This window comes from Phoenix dactylifera, unplaced genomic scaffold (genome assembly GCF_009389715.1).
Source record: "Phoenix dactylifera cultivar Barhee BC4 unplaced genomic scaffold, palm_55x_up_171113_PBpolish2nd_filt_p 000026F, whole genome shotgun sequence".
NCBI classification, from domain to species: domain Eukaryota; kingdom Viridiplantae; phylum Streptophyta; class Magnoliopsida; order Arecales; family Arecaceae; genus Phoenix; species Phoenix dactylifera.
In genome coordinates this window covers 3,080,443-3,087,721 of record NW_024067667.1, presented here as the reverse complement: position 1 = coordinate 3,087,721, position 7,279 = coordinate 3,080,443, and the positions used below count along the sequence as shown (strand labels likewise).

At 35.1% G+C, this 7,279-nt stretch overlaps 1 non-coding gene across 1 annotated transcript; it reads right to left on the bottom strand.

The window, feature by feature from the left end:
* Positions 1–6,952: 6,952 nt before the first annotated feature.
* Positions 6,953–7,061, bottom strand: LOC120104578. The gene has a single exon (XR_005506957.1). It is a non-coding gene; the product is annotated as a small nucleolar RNA R71 (small nucleolar RNA).
* Positions 7,062–7,279: the final 218 nt, after the last annotated feature.

Genomic DNA, 7,279 nt, shown 5'->3' with positions numbered 1-7,279 from the left:
ATAAAATAAAATAACGTGAAACCTAACTTTATCACTAACTCATGTACTAATTGCCTAATTTGAAATATGAAATATAATTGCGCTCTTAGTTTGCCTACTGTTTTTTGATGGCTGTACCAAAAACTAAGGCTGCATATGTCCCTGCATAGCGGAAATAAAGTCACCTGGATGCTATTCAAGGTGCGTCTTTAGATTCATATATATGTCCAATATGACGAACCCGACTCATATGTCCAATGTCACAAGCCTGACGTATCCTGCAAGAATCGTAGTTTGCATCGTAAAAAATGTAGGATACATCGTAGATGATATAATTATTTAAACATTTCATCAACTTAAGACCAGTACCTCTTAGTACCTTTTGAGTTCAAACATTTTCAAAATAGTTCCTCATTTATCTGTGCTTATTGGATTTCACCATATGATAGTCATATGAAGCTTTTAGAATTGAAATATGAGGAAGGGTTTAGATGGAGAAGAGTAATAGAAAGGAGGGATGAGGATAGTCGCCTGAGTACAAAGAGAAGGAGAAGAAGATGTTGGAAGAGGAGATGTTTGAAAAGGACTTGACTGGGTCACTGAAATAAGAAATGGTAGGGAGGATACTTCAAACCTCAGAAAACTCCTCAACTCCTGCAAAGCACCGTAAGTTATGAATTATGATAAAACTCCACTGGAGGTGCCACCATCACAAACCATGCTAGTAATATGCTTTAACTTACGTCTAAAAGGGTAGATAAGTGAAAAAGTTGGGTGTTCCGTTCACTATCTTGGGTTTACCTTCCTAGCTTCTTATATTGACGTGGAATTAGAACTAGCGCTTGGCACGTACCATGCAACTAACTGAGGAGCTTGGAACATAGAATCCTTTCTACCCATCATAAGAAATAAAGTTTTTTTTGCATGTATACCCTTCAAAATATACAAAATTGTATGAGTATCTTCATAAAATTGTTATTTATATGTATAGCCTCATCAAATACTTATTTTGCATACTCTTCTTTTTTTTTTCTTTTTAATATATGCACCCATACCATCTAATACTGTTAAAAAATAAATAATTTAAATTTAAAATAACTGAAATACCCTTATAGGTATCCGCACAAAAAGAAAACTTTATGAGGATATACATGTAAATAATAATTTTGCAAGGGTATTCATGCAATTATGCATATTTATGGGGTATACATTTAAAAATTCAATAAAGAATGATAAAAATTCAGTAAAGATAATTCAATTGTTCTTAATAAAAAAAGATGGCAAAAATAGATTAATATTCTACAAAAACATCTGGCATTGCAATGCAAAAAAGCGCCTGAGTCAGCTTCTTGATGCTTTCTAAAACATCGCAAAAGCATCGGCAATGCAGCCAAGAAAAAATAATTCTATGACGCTTTTGGTTCGCATTGTGAGTTATAACGAACGATGTTTATAAGCGTTGCTAATCGCCGACGCTTTTTAAAAGCGTCGGCACTAAAGCGTCTTATATTAACGATACTTATTTACATTGCCAATTAACGACACAAATTAGCTTCGCTAATATATATTTTAACAACATTTTAAAGCATTGTTATATTTGAAATATGATGACACTTTATAGCATCATAAGTGTAAATTAATTTTAAAAAAATTATTTAAATTTTTTTGAAAACTCTATATACAAATATATACACCAAATACATACATAACAGAGGTCATATAATAACATATGTAACATATATAGAAATAGCAAATATTTATATTATCAAATATGACTACATTTATATTGTCAAACATGATTAAAAGTCAAATTACAACTCAATATTATTCGAAAAATATAAAAATATACATATAAAACTTGAGTAGACATTATGTAACATGAAGAAGGTATATAAATTTTATTATTAGCAAGCTTTTTCAGATGAAGGTCTTATTCTATGTCCATATCTTTCAAATCAAGACGCACTTTCATGTCATCTTTAGTCTTTTCATCAAGATTTAAAAATGTTCCAATCAAATTATCACAAACATTCTCCTCTATGTGCATCACATCAATATTATGTCGAAGAAGATTGTACTTACAATAAGATAAATAAAAAAAATTCTTCTTCTTTTCCAATAATTGATTAATACCTCTATGTGTAGATGCTACCGTTATATCATCATCATTTCTCTATCCATATACGTTGTTATCATTCCTGAAGAAGTTTTCAACATCCTCAAACACCCCTGCATCAAGATTGCTAGTAGTGATCTCCTTTATTAACCCTTCATTCATTAAGCTTCCAACATTCTCCCTTTCTCTTTTCTTTGAATATTTGGAGATCTACCATAACTGTAATTGATGTCATGCATTTGTTTAAGAACTTTAGATCCAATTGATGGAATGGAGGCATATCACAACTTTATAGTACTATCAAATAGATCATTCTGAAATCAAAATGAATAGTTTGCTTCTATCCATCGACGATGGCCCATATAACAAAACTTTTCTCTATATTTTAACCAATACGAATGGGTTGAATTCCTACAAGAAGGACATGGAATACACCCCTTAGTACTCCAACCAAATAAATTAGCATATGTAGAAAACTTATTGATAGTCTCAATAAGAGCTGCCCATAATTTGAATGTTTGGCCAGTTAAAGCATCAAATGCATTAATACCCTCCCATAAATGTTTCAATTTCTCTATTAAAGACTGCAGAAAAATATCAATATTATTACTTGAACCCTTATCACTTGGAATAACCATTGACTGAACAAGTGAAGACTATTTCATACACATCCATATGGCAAATTATAAGGAATTAAAACAATCGACCAAGTGCTGTATGTAGAACTCATCATTCGGACTCTCCATGAAATACTCATTCAATATAACCCTTTAGAAAACCATTCCATACCAAATATGCTTCAACAGTTTTTCGAATGAGAGAAAAACAATTTATACATTTTCGACATAGATATAAAATCTTTTTATTCATATTAGCTTTCTTAAAAGCAAATTTAATAAAATTCTGAACTCTATCTAAATCTTCTTTGTTGGATCTCGACTTATTTATCCAACTTTTGTCCATTATATTAGAATACTGTTTGAATTGCAAGTTATCTAAAAAAGATAAATAAAATTAGACATTAAATGAAAAAGTGGAGAAAAAGGAACATACAAATTCACCAAACATACTAACCATTGACATCATGAAGATTTAAATTTAATTCTTTTTAAAATATATTTTTATGTATTTTTCTTGGATCATTTTTTATTTTTATAATATATTTATGTATATTAGAAAGCCGATTCCTTTTATGTATTTATTGAAGGATAGAAGTGGATATGCAAGCTTCAACAGAATAGACATTACTTATTCTGGGACACATGTTACCAGATTATCAGACCTTATTAACTAGCTTCAGACCCAAAATAGTTAGTTAGGCTGGATTAATACTTGTCAAGTTTTATTTGTGTAAAAGCCAACATTTCATATTGGATCTATTTTGGCCTTAGCCAAATATAGAACTCACAACCTAAATGAAAATGGATATATCAGTCATCAACGGTGCAGCCATATAAGGGTGCATTTAGTTATTTTATTTGTCTAATTTAATATTCAGTATCTAAGATCATTGGTTAGATTATGATGAGAGCACAAAAGTGCGTTATACACGTTGCTTAAATCAATTTTATTGCTAACAAATAATGATAAAAAGGCTGCATTAATTTTATATTTTATTTGGCATCGTAAATCAGAGTTTAAATATGCATTTGGTTGACTTCAAGCCTGATTACACTGGAATAGAATTGAACCTGGTCGAGCACACTTGCATCCGAGGGACACATGGCAGCACAAGATGGATCCACTAAGGGTCTAATTTCATTATCCGGGAGGATCCAAAAGCCCGCAACGGATCTGTGATTTGATCTCCCGCAACCCCTCATCCAGATCCCGCGATCAAAGCCCTCATCTTCCGCCCGTTTAAGGCGCTTCCCAGCTTCCTCCTTCCGCTTGCGCCCGAGTCCGAGCGTCCCAGTCATCCCGTCCGCTCAATCCGCCTCCTCCAGCGATGCAACATTTCCATCTCCAGCTCCCGGATCAAGCAACGTCACCTCCCAGTGCGGCATCTCCTCCGGTTTATCTCACATCCGAGCCCAACGTCCGCTTCCGCCCGTACCAAGCTCTCAGCATCCCGTTCTTCCGCTTCATCTCCCAGCCAATTAACAGCCGGAACTCGCGTCCGAGCATCCCACGGTCCAAGCCAATCCCAGCCCCAGCGTCCGCCTCCTCCATTCACGCGTCCAGCTCTCAGCGTGATTCTCCCGTGTTCATGATCCCAGCGTCTGTGGCGATCCTCCATCGTGTCTATTCTCAGCAGCCGTCCGTGCGATCACCGCCTCCTCCACAGCGTCCGCGGCTTCATTTCTCCATCATCCCAGCCGTGATCTGCGCCTCCTTCCTTCCGCATCCAAGGAATCACGCAGCCAGCTTCCTTCCCGCAATCAGCTACCTCCCGAGATCCCGCAGCTCCGGCGATCTATAAGAAGGGGAGGCGGAGGAAGAACAGGGGCTCTCATTGACGAAAACGGAGGAGCCGGCCCCTTGGTTTCAAACGAAAAAAAAAAAGAGAAAGGAAACAGGGGATGCCCTGTTTCCGAAAATAAAAAGAAGAAAAAAAATAGAGAGTGAGTAAGGGAGGGATGTCGATGTTTTTAATGGAAGGCTAAAGTCCTTTTGGCAAAGGGTGATGGATGAATCCTTGTCATGTTGCTTTCATCAAGTAAACTCTAATCTTTTATTCTAATTGTTTTATATCTATTGGTATGTTTTGAATTCTTGAATATTTATTTATTTGATAGATCTTTTATGGTTTATATATATATTGATGCATGAATTGTTTCGATTTTTGATTTATCGTAGACGTAACCGGCACGATAAATACTTAGATGTTGAATTCATGTTTTCAGATTGTATACTCCATGATTAGAACTACTCTATCTTATTAATCTTTAATCAAGAATCACCGAGTTTATTTATTGAAAGAAATATTGTTAAGGAGGATTCCGGATCCCTAGCCTTCTCTATATTCTTGAACTTTGTTTAATTATCTATTAATCCTCTGCTTTTAAATTTTGAAAATCAACTGAAAATTACATCTACAAATTACGCTAATAATCTATAGATCGTTCCCTGTGGAATCGACCTCGGACTCCCGAGTTATATTACTTGTGCGATTCTCCTGCACTTGGGAGAACAGTTTTACTTTTGCACCAAGTTTTTGGCGCCGTTGCCGGAGAACGGCTGAGTTATTAGTATAATTTTAGATTTAATTTTTACCTTAGTAGTTAGTATTTTTCTTTTGAAAAAAAAAAAAAATTGCGTCTTTACTACTATTTTTAATTCCCCGCACAGTTTACATCAAACTCTGATATCATAGAAATTAGCCGTCTGATTTGACTCAAATTTGGTCAGCTAGTGCACGACACATAGTTGAATAATCTGAACGGTCTGATTGACATTCTGAGACTTTTAAGACCATTAGATTAATATAAAATCTTGCTGATTTCTGTCTTGAATTTTCTGCATTTATTTTTTTTAGAATCAGAATTTTATTGTTATCATATCACATTAACCCTTGTTGCTAATTGAAAATTTAAGAAAAAAACTTTAAGAAAAGAACAAGGGTGATTATTCAAAAATAAAAAAAAAAAAGAAAAAAAAAACCTAAAATTTCAAATTTCAAATTTCAAATTTCAGAATTCAAATTTCAAATTTCAGACTTCAACTCATAAAAAAAAAAAAATAATTAATTAATTTGCTTGATCACCTATTCAATGAAATTTAATGTCATGCCATAAAACATTAAAAAAAAAATCTCTTGATTGTTGCATATAGTATAAGGCATCTGCATAAAATATTTTAAGGGCAGAACCCATTTAAAAAGATAGGGTCGGAATTTCATCACTCGTCCTTAGCCCAAAAATCACCCCAGTGCATAAATATCCTAAGCTTAACTAAAATCAACTAGACGTTGGCCCCTAAGGACATTCGAGCTCAATAGGACGAAGACCACCGAAAGTTGCACCAATTTCACTCTGTGACTTAGTTGATGTCTAGGCAAGCTTTGTCCCTATAAGGGAGACAGTTCATCTGTTCGAGGCAAGTGGGTTTTAAGTGGGACCTTTGCGAACGCATCGTGACCCCTCCACTTACCTGGGAGCTTACCTGGTCAACTAGGTTCATTAGACCGGATTGGAGGCTTAGGTGTCCTCTTCAAACCAGTTAGGAGCTGTCTAGAAATTTAAGAAAAACATTAGAAATTGAGGTGTAATGTTTCGTTGCATGATTGATTGTGAATAGAATTTTTGTTTTAGGATGTCGTTTTAGGGTATCTTTAGTTGGTACTTATATTTATTTTTTTTATTTTAAAAAAAAAAAAAGAGAGGGAAATATTTTGCATGCTAAAGTGGAATAGGGACGACACCGGTCGATTAAGTCGTACAACTTTAGATCATCCCTTAGGACATACTTCTAAAATTCCTTCGCAATATCTCACACCTTGTGAGATGGCTGATCTAAATGAAGATGCTGGGAGTCACCACAATCGAGAACGAGAACCCCATGTTATGACTCTAAGACAATACCTACAACCGGCTAGGACTAGTCAGCCTTCATGCATAATTTTTCCTGATAATGTAGGTCATTTTGACATCAAACCAGGGGTAATCCAATTGCTGCCCAAGTTTCATGGGTTAGAGTCCGAGAGTCCGTATCTTCATTTAAAGGATTTTGAAGAATTGAGCATTACATTTAGAGTGCCAAATGTCACCGAGGATGTCCTCAAGTTGACATTGTTCCCTTTCTCTCTAAAGGATAAGGCCAAAACATGGCTAAACTCTTTGCGACCTAGATCAATAAGAAATTGGCAAGATATGCAGAGAGAATTTTTAAAGAAGTTCTTCCCCACACAAAGGACCAACTTTTTGAAAAGACATATCAGCAATTTCCAACAAAAAGATAATGAAACATTTTATGAATGTTGGGAAAGATTTAAAGACCTTCTTCTCTCATGCCCTCATCACGGATTCGAAACTTGGAGAACCATTAGCTTCTTTTATGAAGGTTTATCTCCACAGTTGAAACAGTTTGTAGAGACCATGTGCAATGGTAGATTTTTAGAAAAACACCCTGATGAGGCGTGGGAATATTTGGATTCCCTTGCTGAGACTGCCCAACTTTGGGATAACGGGGATAGAAACACCAAGTCTTTACCTAAGCCTACTAACTCTGTACAGGGAGGCCTTT